The 18,051-nt window shown below is 33.5% G+C and overlaps 1 long non-coding RNA gene across 2 annotated transcripts in view; it reads left to right on the top strand.

Annotated features, from left to right (window-relative positions):
* LOC127151244 (uncharacterized) overlaps positions 1 to 18,051 on the top strand; it is a 70,411-nt gene that overhangs the window by 384 nt on the left and 51,976 nt on the right. The window lies entirely within an intron of this gene.

Consider the following 18,051-nt stretch of genomic DNA (forward strand, 5'->3'; position numbering starts at 1 on the left):
CTTTCAGATTTAGTATGTCTTCAGGTAAGTTTTAGAGGATCTCAAAATGAAGATTTTGATATAAAGAACACTCATTTTGGTTAAGTATTAAGGAAGTTATAGTCCTTTGAAGTTTATGTTAGAAATTTGGAAATTTCAGAGAGTTGTTGAAATAGGATTTTATTTCTTAAGCTTTGTTTTCGTGAGCGTCATCTTTGGTGCGACATGTTATGTATATCTTTAGGAAACCAGAATGTTTAGAGTTTTAATACTCGGTTGGGTTGTTGGCAGGCCGAGAAGAATTAAACCGAGCTTATAGACCAAGGATCTAGCCCAAGACGGTGAGTGACAAAACCAACTTTGAAATATTTTCCATAACTATTATTATGATTGAATGCGATAAATGTTTATTTACGAAGCCATGAAAGGTATTTGAATTTCATGACTATTTTCAAGTATACATTTGGAGACTAGATTTCTTAAAGAAATTTATGCTAGCACGTAGATATTAAATGTTTGGAAAGTATTTAAACCACAATGTTTTAAGCAAAGCATGAATTAGTAAGAAGTTTTGTTTTAAGAACTACAGTTTTCCACGAAAGAGCTGAGTAAAGTTCGAGCTTTGTGTAAAATTTATAAGCAGGCATGTTTTAATATTTTTAGATGATTTATGAAATTTTCATTAACTACATGACTGAGATCTTGAGCATAAGGCTAGAGATTACCATGTGCACACTGATTAGATTCCGTTGTTGACGTTGAGTGTACTCCGTAACAACGATGCTGTCGTGAGTGCTGGGCGGGCTCCACTACGACAAAGACGATGGGAGTGCTGGGCGGGCCCCACTACATCGTAGTGCTTGTAAACATTGTTGTACTGGGTGTACCCTACACAACGTAGATTTGTCATGTTAGTTAAAATTCTTCGATATACTTGATATGCCTTACTAGATTTCAATGATGAACATGCTGAGTATTTAAGGAAGCTATTCTTATTACTATACATTTACATTTACGACTTGTATAAATAGATTTATATGTGTAAAGTTTTCACGTGCTCTTATCTTTAAATTCGTAGTTTTAAACTGAGTCACTCACTGAGCTTCATAGCTCACCCTTTCCAAAATGTTTTACCCATTTTCCAGGTAGAGATCGAGTTCCCGGTGCCTGATAGACTGCCTTATTCTGCTGAAGCTCCATGATCGATTGCCAGTACGTGTTTTGAGTTGGGCATAGAGTCTGTTGTATTGTGATGTATATACACCCTTGTATGTTATAGATACTCCACAGTTTGTATAAGCTTGAGGAGCTGTAGTTGTGTAAATTTTGTTGGTTATATTTTGATTAAGGTGTCTTTAGGTTTACTTGTGAAATCGGTAAATTTTGAGGTACACTTCTGTATGTGTTTGACTAGCTGTGTTTGACTAGCCTAGGATCCGCTGTGTTTTGTTGCATGTATAACAGTTTATATACTAGATTGGCAAGTTCATCACATAAAAGTTTTAAGCAGAGTCGATAGATACAATTATAGAAAAGCGTTGTTCGTCAGCTTCACGCCATCTTTCGGTCTAAGGTAGCAGGTAGTCCGGGAGGAGATGTGACACCAGATACCTTTCCAAGCTTGCATTAAGAACAAAGGGTTACAAGTTGTGACAAAAGTAAGTTAGATTGCCTATTCCTATCATTTTATTCACTATAAATTCTATTTAGTTCATGGAGGTATAATCAAGAAACTTGTTCTAGAACATACAACCAATTTCTAACCGTGCTTCTTAGTCATTCTTGAAAGTTAAATGAATAAGCAAACAAGATACACTCGTTATTTGTGAAAGCAATCAAAATGCATCTCATTAAATAGACAATCGAAGGTAGATGTTTATCACATAAAATCGAACAATAAATCAATCCTAAAAGAAATCCACAACCTAAAATCCCAACTCCAAGTTGGAAGTACCTTAGTCACTAATATGAACGGGGATAATTGAAGAGGGGGATAAATAGAGAAGAAATGTAAAGAATTTAGGTGGAGCCTGCAAAAAGATAGGATCTCTTTTGACCTAGAAATCCGTGCACATTATATAGAATTGAGGCTAGTATAGCTGCACTTGAGCTCTAGTTATTAATGTCGTAGAATAACAGTGTTGTATGTTGCGCTTTAAAGATCATGTTGGAAAAAAACAAACATTGATCATCGTTGTTGTGCCGTGTCGAACCACTACCTTGAAAGCAAAATTCGGCGCGACCTCGGTGCTAAATCGCATATGCCGGGTTGCTTCCTAACACAACTTCCAAACTCTAGCGTGCACTCGTAAGAGTTAGGAATAGAATCAGAAGAAAAAACGCCCAGAGAAAGTTTTTTAGTTGAAAAGGAAAAAGATTACCCAAAAACTTTTCTTGAAACATATATATATATAAAAGAATTATGATTTTTGAGTTAAAAAATATATTAAATAATAGCAATTATTAATTTCCAACTTTTATAAAATAGTACAATGATAGTCATTCCTAACAATCCCCCACGAATAGCTACCATTGCAATCCAATTAAAAACAGTAATAAAGCATTTTCTCTGAGCAAAGAAAGAAGTAGTATAAACTTAAACATCAATATCTTTTGATTTGAATTGATGCGTAGTGAGGTGGGGCAACAATCCAATTAAAGAAAGTAAGTTACTTTTTGAACTTTCAATAACTATGGTTGAGACCCCCACAACACGTTTTACTTCTTAATTTTCCATTGATTCTGCAATAAAGTCTATCACAATAGACAACTCAAAATCGTGCTATTTAAGGTCGTGCTCATAGAACCTCGGGTCAACGTGAAGCTCTAGAAAAAGATCCTTAAACTTTTTCATAGAAGGCGACCACACCCTCAGAATCACGTTTATTGCTTCATCAAGTCTATCACAATAGACCACTCAAAATTGAGCTATGAAGACTTCACAATTGTCCACATTAAGACCAACTTCATCAAATTTGTCAAAGACAAACCACTCAAAACTGAGCTATGAAGATTTTACAGTTATCCATCAAGTCCATACCAGGACCACCCCAAAGAAGGGCTATGGAAATTTCTATGGTTTTAGTTTTATCCATCAAATCCATTTAAGGAATACCCATACATGGCTATGGACCATCAAGTATACCGCAGCAAACCACCTAGAAAAGGGCTATGGACCATCAAATGTTCGAGTCTCATACTAGTTGAAAATCCTAGAATTACTCTCTCCTTGTTAGGTCTTTGGAGAGGATCTACAAGTTTCCTCAGATCTTACATACTTCAAGAAGATAATTCTTTCATTCAACCATCATCTCACAACTCCATGTTTCAGACGAATATGTCTTCTTTTGCCATAATACACTATTCTTGGCACTACCCTATGGCCGTGTATGAATCTTAATACAAATATACTGGTATAGAGACCCCCCACAATGGTGCATCTCCCATTAGGCTTCTATGTCATTCATACTACTGGACCCATATAATGGTACATTTTTCATCTTTACATACACTTGATGTATTAGAAGACCACATACAACTACAAAAGCTTTTAAGGCTCTATAGTGGCTAATTTGGTCGTATGAGAATAAGAATCAAAACATTCTAAATTTCACGTTTGATTCAAAATATTTTTCATTAGTCTAAAGTTACACCTATGTACTTATGATCAGTTTCTTTATCTAATGTGAGACTTTGGTCGCATTCCCAACGATCCTCTCCTCGAACAAAGTTCCAACTGAACCTCCCTTAAAGTAGACATCCATCCATTAGACTTTTATCTAGGCTAACTCCTCTATAGCTAAAGCATATTGCCTATTCAATAGAGCTTAACCATGGATAATATTGTGACTACTTTTAAGGTTCCACTACACCTTTGTTCAACCTAGAATTATATCAACAAGGCTAAACCATAACAACATGACTCTGATACCACTTTAATTTGGAGACACCTTAGGGTATAAGTCCCCCATGTTCCTTATAATCATAAATTCAATAGTTTAGACAATATATCTTAAGCTTTGATAAGATCCAATGAGATTCATAAAGAATGAATTTGCATATTTTCATACTACTAGGAAACTTTAGTAATATGCAAATAATGTTGTACAACCAAAGTTGATTACAAGTAATAGTAATACTTTCATTTTCATGAAGATTAACAACCAAATTAATCAACAATTCATGAAGTAAGTCATGCATAACTCTGTCACACGACATATACATTTCTACCCATGCTAACATGCTAATAGACATGCTCAAGTAGATCACGCTATTCACAAACTGATTTGAATATATAAATATATATGCAACACTATTATGAATATAATCAGTAAACATAATCAAGGGTTTTCAATCATGCTGAAGATTTCTTGAATACAAGATATGCTACCTTAGTTAGACTCCCCCACACTACTAAATATTTAAATGCAGAATATATTTAAAGTTCTACAATACTCATATTTAAAGTTCAACAATACTATTTTGTTGAGAGGAATAAATTTCATGAATAAATCCATTTAGTTCACAAAACTCTATTATAAGGTATTCATGATCCTTGTGTTTAATTGACTTTCTACTTCTAATTAATCTTATGCATGATTCATGTCATACATTATTTTCATCCAAGAATGCATAGACTAATTCAAATCATCACAATAGCATTCATTACTATAACATAAATTTGTCAAACTATTCAAAATATTTGTCAAACTATACAAAATATTATAGTATATACTCATCAAATATATATATAAGGAATATTATCCTCAAATATAGCATAGAAATAAACTCACTAAATTATTACCCCATATGTACGAATTAAATTTGTGAAACACAAATCTATATAAAGTTCATTCAAACTTAACCATAAAAGGCTCAATTGTATTAGTTTATATTCGTAAAATAAATTACCAATCAAAATATCTTCAGAAGAAAATTTCAATACCATTTTTATCCAAATTAACAATATTTGGAAAGATTATATATATGGTAAGCTGAAAACTTTCCATTACATAGTGAAAGCTTAAATGCTAAGTTGCTTACTAATTTATTTTGGTCATTAATTTCCAATTTATTATGTCCAAATATTCACAATTAAATTAGTGCCATAATGCCAATTAACCAAAACTTCAAGATTTGTTATGCACTGTATCTTCCAATTTTGTAATGCATAACAAATTATCAACAAATCATCATTTATATTACTTATTTATTTATTATTCATCAAGATTTTCTAATTTTATAAATACTATAATGAATAAATTACAGTTTATTAGTCAAATAAATAAATAACAACTTACCAAAATAAACAGTAATTTTAGAAAATTACTCCTAGAATTTAGCCCACCTTCTACTAACTTACCAAAATATTGGGACACGTTGCACACCTAATAGAGAAAAATTCTTCCATTGTGTTCCCACATCAATCCCAACTCTACCATTTGGAAGTTTTAGCTCTCAAATTCTTCATTCCAAACCGAAAAGAACATAAAAAACCAAGCAAATGAAGAACAACAGGTGAATTACATAAAGAAACTGAAGATATACGTTGGCTTCAAAGATTTTATTCTCAATTTTGCATCAAAGGCAGGTCGAAACACATTATTTTATAATACCCACAACAACAGTCAACTCCTTCGGTAGAAGGTTGTGACCAATTTACAGTACACCTATGATCTAAACCCCAGTGAAATTCCCCCAATGAATTACATCAAAACAACTAACATTACATAGAAAAACTTCACCAAAACCAACCCTTATTGAGGAAATATCAAGCAATAAGCATTAAATGAGAGAGATAGTAAGAGAGACAGAAAGGGAATTATAAAAATCAAAACTTACCAACAACCCAACACAAGAATGAAGATGAATTAGTTGTGGTACTTATCTGTTTTGACACGCCTCGACTCAGAGAAAGATGTCTGAAACTCCTTTTCTTTCCTCTTTTTTTTTTTCTTTTCAGATCTGATCAACATTTGAGAATTTTGCTTTCAATTGTTGGAAAAAAAAACAAACATTGATCATCATTGTTGTGTCGTGTCGAACCACTGCCTTGAAAGCAAAATTTGGCGCGACCTCGGTGCTAAATAAATAAAAAAGAAGAGAAAGGGGAAGACTCCAAAACAGAACAAGGGAAAGAAATCTGCAGAAAAAGGTAAGTGTTACCACTGTGGTCAGAACGGGCACTGGTTAAGAAACTGTCTAAAGTACCTTGCTGAGAAAAAAGTAGAGAAGGAAATGCAATGTAAATATGATTTACTGTTAAAGCATGTTTAGTGGAGTATGAAAATTCAACCTGGATATTAGATTTAAGAGCCACTGACCATATTTGCTTCTCATTTCAGGAAAATAGTTATTGGAAAAGGCTTTCAAAAGGCGAGATCACTCTCAAGGTTGGAATAGGAGAGATGGTCTCAGCTGAAGTAGTGGGAGATTTAAAGTTGTTTTTTGGAAATAGATATATCATACTCAAGAATGTCTTGTATGTACCACAAATGAAAAGAAATTTAATATCTATTTCTTGTATTTTAGAACATATGTATAAAATATCTTTTAAAGTTAATGAAGCGTTCATTTTCTATAAAGGTATTCAAATCTGTTCTGCCATACATGAAAACAACTTATATAAGTTAAGACCAACACGAGCAAATTTTGTCTAAAATACTAAAATGTTTATAACAGTCAAAACTCAGAATGAAAGACAAAGAGTTTCTTCTAACGCCTATTTATGGCACTTAAGACTTGGTCATGTAAATCTGAATAGGATTGGGAGATTAGTTAAAAGTGGACTTCTAAGTAAGTTAGAAGATTAACTCTTTACCTCCTTGTGAATCTTGTCTTGAAGGAAAAATGACCAAGAGATCTTTTACTGGAAAAGGTCTCAGAGCTAAAATTCCTTTAGAGCTCGTACATTAGAACCTCTATGGACCAATGAACGTCAAAGCTCGGAGAGGATACGAATATTTCATTAGTTTTATGGATGATTATTCGAGGTACGATCATGTTTATCTAATTCATCACAAGTCTGATTCTTTTGAAAAGTTCAAAGAATATAAGGTTGAAGTTGAGAATGAATTAGGTAAAACAATAAAAATACTTCGATCAGATCGAGATGGAGAATATTTGGACTTACAATTCCAAGACTATTTGATAGAACATGGAATCCAATCACAACTCTCTGCTCATAGTACGCCTCAGCAGAACGATGTATCATAAAGAAGAAACCATACCTTGTTAGACATGGTTCGCTCTATGATGAACTTTGCTCAGTTGCCAGATTCTTTTTGGGGATATGCTTTAGAAACAACTGTCTATATTTTGAATAACGTTCCCTCTAAAAGTGTTTCAGAAACATCTTATGAGCTATGGAAAGCATGTAAAGGAAGTTTACGTCACTTTAGAATTTGGGGATGTCCGACACACGTGTTGGTGCAAAATCCTAAAAAATTAGAACATCGTTCAAAATTATGCCTATTTGTAGGATATCCAAAGGAATTTAGAGGTGATCTGTTTTATAATCCTCAAGAAAATAAAGTATTTGTATCAACAAATGCCACATTCTTAGAGGAAGACCATATCAAGGATCATCAACCTCGTAGTAAATTAGTGTTAAAAGAGATTTCCAAGAGTGCTTTAGATAGACCTAGTTCATCCACTAAAGTAGTTGATAAAACTAAGATATCTGGTCAAACACATCCTTCTCAAGAGTTGAGAGAGCCTTGACGTAGTGAAAGGGTTGTTCATCAGCTTAATTGTTATTTAAGTTTAAGTGAAACTCCGGTCGTCATACCTGATGATGGCATAGAGGATACATTAACCTATAAACAGAAAATGAATGATGTAGATCGTGACCAATGGATCAAAGCCATGGAGCTCGAAATAGAGTCTATGTTCTTTAATTCTGTCTGGACTCTAGTAGATCAACCAAATAACGTAAAACCTATTGGTTGTAAATGGATCTACAAGAGAAAATGAGACCAAGCTGGTAAAGTACAGACTTTCAAGGCTTGACTTGTGGCAAAGGGTTATATCCAAAGAGAAGGAGTGGACTATGAAGAAACATTCTCTCATGTTGCCATGCTTAATTCGATTAGAATACTCTTATCCCATTGCCACTTTTTATGATTATAAAATTTAGCAGATGGATGTCAAAGCAACTTTTTTGAATAGAAATCTTGAAGAGAGTATCTATATGGCTCAATTAGAGGGGTTTATTAAAAAGGGTCAAGAATAAAAAGTTTGTAAGCTTCAGAAATCCATTTATGATTTGAAGCAAGCATTTAGATCCTGGAATATAAGGTTTGATATGGCAATCAAGTCTTATGTTTTTGAACAAAATATTGATGAACCTTGTGTTTACAAAAGGATCGTCAATTCCATTGTAGCATTCTTGGTATTATGTGTAGATGATATTCTATTCATTGGGAATGACATAGGTTATCTTACTGATATCAAGAAATGGCTAGCTACGCAATTTCAAATGAAAGATTTGAGAGATGCACAATATGTTCTTGAAATCCAAATTGTTCGGAACCGAAAAAATAGAACACTAGCCATGTCTTAAGCATCTTATATTGACAAAATGTTGTCTAGATATAAAATGCAGAATTTCAAAAAGGGTCTGCTGCCATACAGATATGGAATTCATTTGTTAAATGAACAATGTCCTAAGACACCTCAAGAGGTTGAGGATATGAGAAAAATTCCTTATGCTTCCGCTGTTGAAAGTTTGATGTACACAATGTTATGTACTAGACCTGACATTTGCTTTTCAATAGGGATGGTCAGTAGGTATCAGTCCAATCCTGGACGTGATCACTGGACAGTCGTTAAAAATATTCTAAAATATCTTAGAAGAACAAAAGACTACATGCTTGTATATGGTACTAAGGATCTGATCCTTACAAAATACACTGATTCTGATTTCCAAACGGATAAAGATGCTCGAAAGTCTACATCAGGATCAATATTCACTCTAAATTGAGGAGCAGTAGTATGGAGAAGCGTAAAAAAAACTTGTATAGCCAACTCCACAATGGAAGCTGAATATGTAGCAGCTTGCGAAGCAGCAAAGAAAGCAGTATGGCTAAGGATTTAGGCAATAGGTTGTTCCCTTAAGAACTGAATCCAAGCCTTGAACAAAGGGGCCCTAACCTCTCAAGATCTCAGAGGGATTCGGCTTATAGATTGGTCCTTAAACCAAATGTTCAATAGTGGATCAGTGGGACTTAAGAAACAAGATGTAGTCTTAGGGGTAAAAACGATATTTTGACCTAGCCGAGGTTACGAACGATCTGTGAAGGATTAACTTACTGATCATGGTTATATCAAATAGACATAAATATATCTATAGTGAGGGAAGTGCAACTACGAGACTTTAGTGGAATGACTCGTTAGTTAACGAATGTTGATTAGTTTGGTCAAAAAGGGTTTAGCAAGTTAATCTCATATTGGTGGAGCCCATGATCTATAGGTCCATTTGGTTCCCCTACTAGCTCATATAGAATTAACTTAGAACGACATGTTGGAATAATTCGAATTCTTCGAATTATGTAAAGAGAGATAAACCAACAACTACATGGGATGTAATAGTCGGTTATAGTTTTGAGCAAGAGCTTTATGTTTAAATGTGATTTAAATATTAAAAGTATGAATAGATATTCATATATGAAAGCTCAAAATAATGGAAATGGTCAAAGTTGTAAAAAATCAAAATGTTGTTTTTTTTTTTATAAATGAAATCAAACTTTGACTGACTTTAATGTTCAAATGTGATTTGAATTTAGGAAAAATGAATGCAGATTCATGCTCAAAAGATTGGAATTAGTCAAGACGGACAAAATGGTAAAAAGTCAAAACGGTTGACTTTTGACTTGAAAAGTCAAAGTTTGACTTTGACTAAAATGGTCAAAAGACCATTTTGCCCTTTAACCAAAATTAATAGGAATATCCAAAATCACACTAAATGGAATGGTGAGTAATTCCACTAAATGTTAGTGGAATACAAAGTGTTGAGATATTAGCCAACTAATTACATGCAATTATGCATGTAATTAGGTTATAAATAGTTCTCTTTTTGAAGCTGAAAAAAAGACTTTTGGCAAATCTTATTATCAAAAACTTAATTCCATATCTCTCTCCAATTCCTTCATTTGATGGATACCACAACCCGGTTCTTAGTACAAAGTATAGCAGGTCATCTCTAGTGGTGTTTTGGGGTTTGTGATCGTGAGAAGATTTGGAGCATCAGGGAGCTTCAAAGGTAAATGTTTCTTTTAACCATAATTTTGTAATTAAAGTTGTGCTTAATGCATGTTAATCACTAAATTTAAGTTTAGTTGCAATTAGAGTAAAATTATCAATCCTGTTTTTCGCTGCGTATATATGCTATCCATCAGGGTCAAGGTTCTAACATCGCGCAGAGCATCCTTAAGAAATTGATAGAGTCTCCTAAAGCTGGGATTGTCATCAAGGAAAATCCTTTATATGAAAATTCTGATTCTGCCCCTAGCAAGTCAAAGAAGGAAGCACACCCTAACGTGATGTCTGTCATGATAGCTGATATAATGGTCGAGGCTGCCATGACGGAGATGGAGAGAAACATTAACCTCTTGATGAAGGTTGTGGAGGAACGAAACCACGAAATCTCAGCTTTGAGAGACCAGATGCGGACTTGTGAAACTGATGAGTCAAACAAAACTCCTCTTTTCAAAGTTGACGATAAAGAAAAAGCTGTGTTGCAGGAAAATCAAATGCAACAGTCCATCTCTGTTGCCTCCCTATCAGTCTAACAGCTACAAGATATGATCAAAAGTTCCATAAAAGTTCAGTATGGAGGACCACAACAAACTTCTTTCATGTACTCCAAGTCATAAACCCAAAGAATTAATGACTTACAAATGTTTGTTGGGTACAACCATCCAAAGTTTCAACAATTCAACAGAAAGGACAATCCAAAGCAACACATTGCTCACTTTGTTGAAACATGCGAAAATGCAGGATCAAGAAGAGACCAACGAGTCAGGCAATTCATTCAAAGCTTAAAAGGAAATGCTTTCGAGTGGTATACTGATATAGAGTCGGAAGTAATTGACAACTAGGAATAACTAGAAACAGAGTTTCTCAACCGCTTCTATAGCACTAGGCGTGTTGTCAGCATGATGGAGTTGACAAACACCAAACAGCGAAAGGGAGAGCCAATTATTGACTAAATAAACCAATAGAGAGCTCTAAGCCTAGATTTCAAAGACAAGCTCACTAAACTGTATGTAGTGGAGATGTGCACCCAAGGTATGCACTGGGAACTTCTCTATATTTTACAAGGAATAAAACCTCGTACGTTTGAAAAATTTACAACTCACGCTCATGATATGGAGCTGAGTATTGCCAACAGAGGAGTAAAAGATTTCTTGGTTCAAAGAACGAGGAGTGACAAGAATGAAATCAATGATTCTAAAAAGATTACAAATAGTGTCCGAAACGAGTCTATGGTTGTTCAAGAGACTCCATTGAAATCTTTCTCTAAAAGAAAAGAAACAAAACATGAAAGAAAGCATGATGGAGATGAAAAGCGATGCCCAACTCTTAGAGAAAGACAAAAAAAGTTTATTCCTTTCCTGACTCTAATGTTGCAGACATGTTGGAGCAATTGATAGATAAATAACTTATTAAGTTGTCAGAATGTAAACGATTAGAGCACACAGGAAAAGTAAATGATCTTAACTACTACAAGTATCATCGGGTCATTAGTCACCCTGTTGAAAAGTGCTTCGTGTTGAAGGAGCTAATTCTAAAGTTGGCTCGTGAAAATAAGATTGAGCTGGATATTGATGAAGTAGCTCAAACGAATCATGTTGCAGTCAAGATGACTTCAGGTGTTTTGCCATCAATGTTGCTTTATGATCAAAGGGAAAGTTTAATTCAATTAGGGTTTCGAACCTATACTTCTCCGATTCCCACAAAAGATCATGATGATGAACTCTCAAAACAAAGAAGAGCCTATTGAGGATGATGGTAGAGAATGGATAGTCATGGCTCGTCAAAAAGAGAGACAAACAAATTCCATTTAAACGAAAGTAACACTTCCATCAAAAGCATTTAAAAGGAAACTTGTCTCATAAAAATAAAGGAAAAAGAAACAAAAAGATGTTAAGTCTATGCCTATCAAAGAAAAAGACGAGGACTTCCTTCGACAGTCGATCACTTTGACAGAATTCTTTCCAAGAAGCTTCCTTGAGGATAATTCAAAAAAAAAATATTATAAGTCACTGCATGTCATGCGGTCAGCATAGTAGAAGTCAACAACAACTATGCATCTTCTGAAGAAGTCGACAATTCAAATGAAATTAAGCAAAGGACTTCTATCTTTGATCGTATCAAGCCTTCAACTACTCGATCTTCAGTCTTTCAAAGATTGAGTATGACCACGAAATAAGAAGAAAATCAATGTCCAATGTCTACCACTCGAACTTCGGCTTTCAAAAGGCTAAGTATATCCACATCAAAGAAAGATCGACCTTCAACATTTTCTTTTGATCGTCTAAAGATGACAAACAATCAACAACAAAGAGATGAAAATTTTAAAGACAAAGTTATTTCATGAAGAAAACAATGATGACGATAAGATTCACAGTTGTGTCCCATCACGCATGAAGATGAAGCTATCTGTTGACATAAGTACAGAAGGCTCATTGACAGTGAAACCAAGACTTATTATATTCACCAATTCTACAAACGAAAAAGGTGAACAAATCCTTGATGAAAATATGAGCTACTAAACATGCAAAGCTTCTTATCGCAAGAGCCTAAACTGCATGGTGCTCCTAGCCCACAAGAGCTTAAAAGGTGAACGACAAAAAAAAAATTGAACTACATTATGACTTGATCCTTATATTATAAAGGGTACGTAGGTAGCTTAAGGCAAACTTTAAGTTCGTCCAGTTAAAAAAAATCAATTGAACTACGTTATGACTTGATCCTTATATTATAAAGGGTATGTAGGCAACTTAAGGGAAACTTTAAGTTTAGTCTAGTTAAAAAAAAAAATCAGTTGAACTATGTTATGACTTAATCCTTATATTATAAAGGGTACGTAGACATCTTAAGGAAAACTTTAAGTTCAGTTCAGTAAAAAAAACAATCAGTTGAACTACGTTATAACTTGATCCCTATATTATAAAGGGTACATAGGTAGCTTAAGGAAAACTTTAAGTTCAATCCAGTAAAAAAAAACTCAGTTAAGAAGAATGGAAAACAAGAGTAGTGTCATGATCACATAAAGCATGACACTAGCAATTGATGGTTTTCGTTCTCATCAAAGAATATCAACTTAAAGTTAAAGATGCCTTGCTGGGGGCAATATAACAAAATTAAAAAGGTATGGCACTAAGAGCAAGATGTTGCAAAGTTAGATGCTTATAAGGTGGCATCACTCTTTTGAAGTTCAACACTCATTCGTTAAGTTTAGAAGTTCCTCAAAATCAAAATTCTGAGGCTTTTTTGATGTTTCTTAAAACTCGAGTTCAAAATATTTCATGAAGGCTCATTCAAAAGCAAGACTGGAGACTTCACCAATGCTCCACCGACTTTGAGGATCGTACTGTTACTTTTCCATGTCCAAGTTCAAAGGTTTCATCGATGCATCCTCATATTCAAGCATGAAGGCTTCATCGACGCTTTCTCATATTTAAATTCAAAAGTTTTGTCTTCCTCAAACCAAAGGAAAAAAACCTTAATCGTTGCTTCTTCAAGCAAGTTTGAAGACTTTAGGCTTCATTGATGCAGATGCGGCTTTACGTCCTCTAAAAAATGTCGATGCAGAAAAAATAAACTCTACCTCATCTTCAATATATTGTAGCCCTAAGAGGACAACGACGGTGCAGCTCCGCCTTTGCCTCTCCAAGATGATGTTGATCGTGCAACTTTGCCTCCCTCTCTCTAAGATGACGATGATACAACTTTTCCTCCATCTCTCCAAATGATGATGACGATGAAACTTCACCTCTATCTCTCCAAGATATTCGATCGCTTCTACCAGGGCAGTAGATTTGACGACAAATGCCCGATCGTCCCCTAGTAGAAGTTGGATCGCTGACGGTAAAGCACGACGAAGATGTCCAATTGCTCCTACTAGGGCGGTGGATCTGACGACAAAAGTCTGATCGTCCCTCAATAAAAGTTGGATTGATGACGGTTGAGTCACCTCTCCAAACGACGAAGGTACCCGATCGCTCCTACCAGGGCGGTAGATCTGACGGCAAAAGTCTGATCGTCCCCTAGTAGAAGTTGGATCGCTGACGGCGAAGTCACCTCTCTAAATGACAAAGGTGTCCGATCACTCCTACTAGGGTGTTGGATCTGACGGCAAAAGCCCATCGTCCCACAGTAGAAGTTGGATCGTTGACGGCGAAATCACCTCTCCAAACAACGAAGGTACCGATCGCTCCTCCAGAACAGTGGATCTGACGATAAAGCATAATCGTCCCCAAGTAAAAGTTGGATCGCTGACGGCGGAGTCACCTCTGCAAACGACGAAGGTACCCGATCACTCCTACCAGGGTAGTGAATCTGATGATAAAAGCCCGACCGTCCTCCAGTAAAAGTTGGATCGTTGATGGCAGAGTCACCTCTCTAAACGACGAAGGTGCTCGATCGCTTCTACTAAGACGGTGGATCTAACGAATAAAACTCGATCGTTCCTTAGTAGAAGTTGGATTGCTGATGGCGGAGTCACCTCTGCAAACGAATGCGAAAAATAAAAGAATAATAAAAAAAAGAGGAAAGAAGAAAAAAATCCTCACCTTTTGAAGACGCGTTTGGAAGCAAAAAGAGGCACGACAACTTTGCTTCCTAAAAAAAAGGGGACAGAGAGTTAAAAAGAAAAATCATTAGAAAAGAAGGAAAAAAAAAAAAAGAGAAGAGAAGTTTTTTTCTCTCATACCTTTGTTATGCTTGATAAGGAAAAAATAATCAAGGTATGAGTCTATTTAGAAGGCTTGTGTCCAATTCCTAATAGGTTTGGAATGATTTTAAAATTTTCAAATAATAAAACTAAATTAAAATTCAATTATCTTATTTTATTTTATTTTGGAATAAAATTTCAGATTTCACTTTTCAGATATTCAAACATATTTTAAAATAAAATAAAATAAAATCTCAAAGTCCACTCTTTGAGATAATTAAGCGTATTTAAATATTTCAAAATTTAGATTTTACCTTCATATTTATCTCAAATTTAAATTAGAACCATAAATCTAACTTTATCCCAAGATTGAAGTCTTGTATTTATCTCAAAATTAAATTTGGTCATTTTATCCTAAAATTAAAATTGGTCATTTCTTTTGTGCATCCTCTATAAAAATTAAGGTATGGTAGAAACCTAATCTTTATCTCAAATTAAAATATAGTTTTAAATTTTATAAAAAAATCATCATCAAATTTGAGTTTTTATTCTTGAATCAAAGTAAGTTAAGGATAAAACCTTAAACTTTTTTCAAATTAAGGATTAGCCATATTCCAACCTTTAGTTCAAATTTAAATCAAACTCATGTACTAAATTCATAGTTTGATTAATTTGATATGTCAAATTGAGCAAAAAAAAACTCATATTTGGACTTTAAATTTATCTTTTCGAGATTCACCCACCCATACACGTGCATAAATCTCAAAAACTGGCATTTGTTGAATAAGAAATTTTGTAACAAATTACAAATTATCACGTCATTTACTAAAATAATTGTATTTGGGATTAACTAAAAGTTAACATGTATCTCAAATTAAATTTAAAGACAAATTGGACAATTCTAATAATGTCACATGTGACAATTGGATCAAATTAATTATTTTTGTTTAATTAAATATTATTTACTTTGGCTAAAATTCAATTGAGCCCAAAAACAAGCTAAATTTAGCCCAAAATTAAATATGACTCAAATTTATGCGATTGAGTCCATGGGTATGATCTATAGACCAGACCAGGCTCAAATTCATAAAAGCCTACTAAGGAACTCTATAAATAGAGGAGTTTTCTTCATTTGTGGGGATTGGAAATTTTTTGACTCCAAAAAATCTAAAGAGAATTCTCCAAACAGCTAGAAGACTCCCTACCCTCGAAGACTGAGCTCCTTAGATGAAAGCTAAGACTCCAACTTCAAAAACATCACGTACTCCGCTTTCTCAAATCATACGTAAGCATCCAGTCGAGAGAGAATTAGGATCAAATTCTAGAAATCGAACCACATCGCATCAAATCAATATAAATACAACATCAACACAAGTTCAATTCAACGAACCAAATTTCTCTGTAAATCTCGTGTTAACAATATTTTGTTATTTTTTAAAATATTCAAGTTTTTTCTACCAAATATACTCATTCACTAAATGAGTTTTTATTTATTCTTCTATGGTGGTCTTGTCTTTAAATACAAAATATAAATGTTCTTAGGACAATTAGTTTACAATCGAGTGGAAGGGAGAAAGCAAAGAATCTAAATATATATAATTGAGAATTTGTTTTTCCTAAAGCCATTGTTGAGGTGTAAACTGTATTCCTTCACTTCATTTTTCAAAAATACACACTTAATTGTGTCATCTCTTGTGTAATTCTTTCTCGATTCCATCAATAAAATTTTCTCTTTCTAGTCATTAAAAAATGTGTCAGTTGTTTCAATTTCTTCTTGAACGTACCTATTTTGAGATCAGTGAAGAATTAAGGTACTTTTAGTGGAAATGAAAATTCTAGCGATTCTTAATTGAAAATCATGTCTAAATTATTTTTAATTTCAATATTTAATTGAATTCCAATCTTACGTTTGTATGAATTCTTGTTCGACTGATTTGATCATTCATGATAGCATGAACTTTGTTTAATCTTTAATGACTTTAACTATGAATTTTGAAGCAAGATTCACTACAAGAAATAATAGATACAATACATAACGAAAAAACTATAACGAAAGTCGTGACAGCCCATGTTATTAAAAGTCTGTGACATTTTATAACGTTTTTGTAGAACTACAATGGATGTTATAATATAGTATAAATATATAGCTTAAATATGTTGCTATAAATCCATTTGATAGTGTTTTTTAGTAAAGCTATAATATATTTACATAGCTAAAATAGGATGCTATCTTTAACCTATAATGACATTTTTTCAAGGCTATAATATATTATTTATATCTATAATTATAGGTTATAATAATGCTTCTATTATAATTACTACTATTATAATTGTATTAAATTTTTTATAGCTTTTCTTTTTTGCTATACAGAAATTTCTGTAGCTTTTGCTCGTGGTTATAAAATATTTAATTTCTCAATAACAATAATTTTAAATTAATTAGATTTTCATAAACTTTACTTCAACTACTCAATTTTAATTGAAATCCAAACACATCAAAAACTTTCTAACAAACCAAACACCATAACTATCGTTGATAATTCATCGACACTGCAAAATAAAGTATTAAATAAGTTCCTAAAATAAAGTTGTTATTCAAACTAAACAAGCATAGATAAAATACACTAACTCTCAAAATGCACCTGATTCATCAAGTATTTAAAGTTATATTATCAATGTAGTTGAGTTGTCATTGTTGATTCTCTTTTGCTTTGATAATGTATCATTTGATCCACCTACATGAATATATAAAATATATATCAATATATGATTATGAAATACTAATAATAGTCAATTAAGCAAATGAATATAGATAAATAAGCTTAGAAAATAACATACTAGAAAACAATATTTCACCCCTTCCCCTCAAGAAAAATATTACTACCACAGTAAAGATCATCCTAACAAAGTAACTTATAAACTTTTTCAACCCCCAAACAAAGAAATAACGACATGGTAACAATTGTTCTTAGTTGAGCTGTTCTCGCCGAAAGAAAATCTAACAAAAGGTTTAACAATCTAACATGTGCACAAAAAGTTTTCAAAAACTAGGGGAACAAGATAGAGCTTAAACCAAATGGTGAACTAAAGAAAATAGTTGTACATGTTGCCGTCAATGCTAAAAAAAACAGTATACTACAGTAAATAACACCAACCAATACTCAAAGTTTTTA

Source organism: Cucumis melo, chromosome 10 (genome assembly GCF_025177605.1).
Source record: "Cucumis melo cultivar AY chromosome 10, USDA_Cmelo_AY_1.0, whole genome shotgun sequence".
NCBI classification, from domain to species: domain Eukaryota; kingdom Viridiplantae; phylum Streptophyta; class Magnoliopsida; order Cucurbitales; family Cucurbitaceae; genus Cucumis; species Cucumis melo.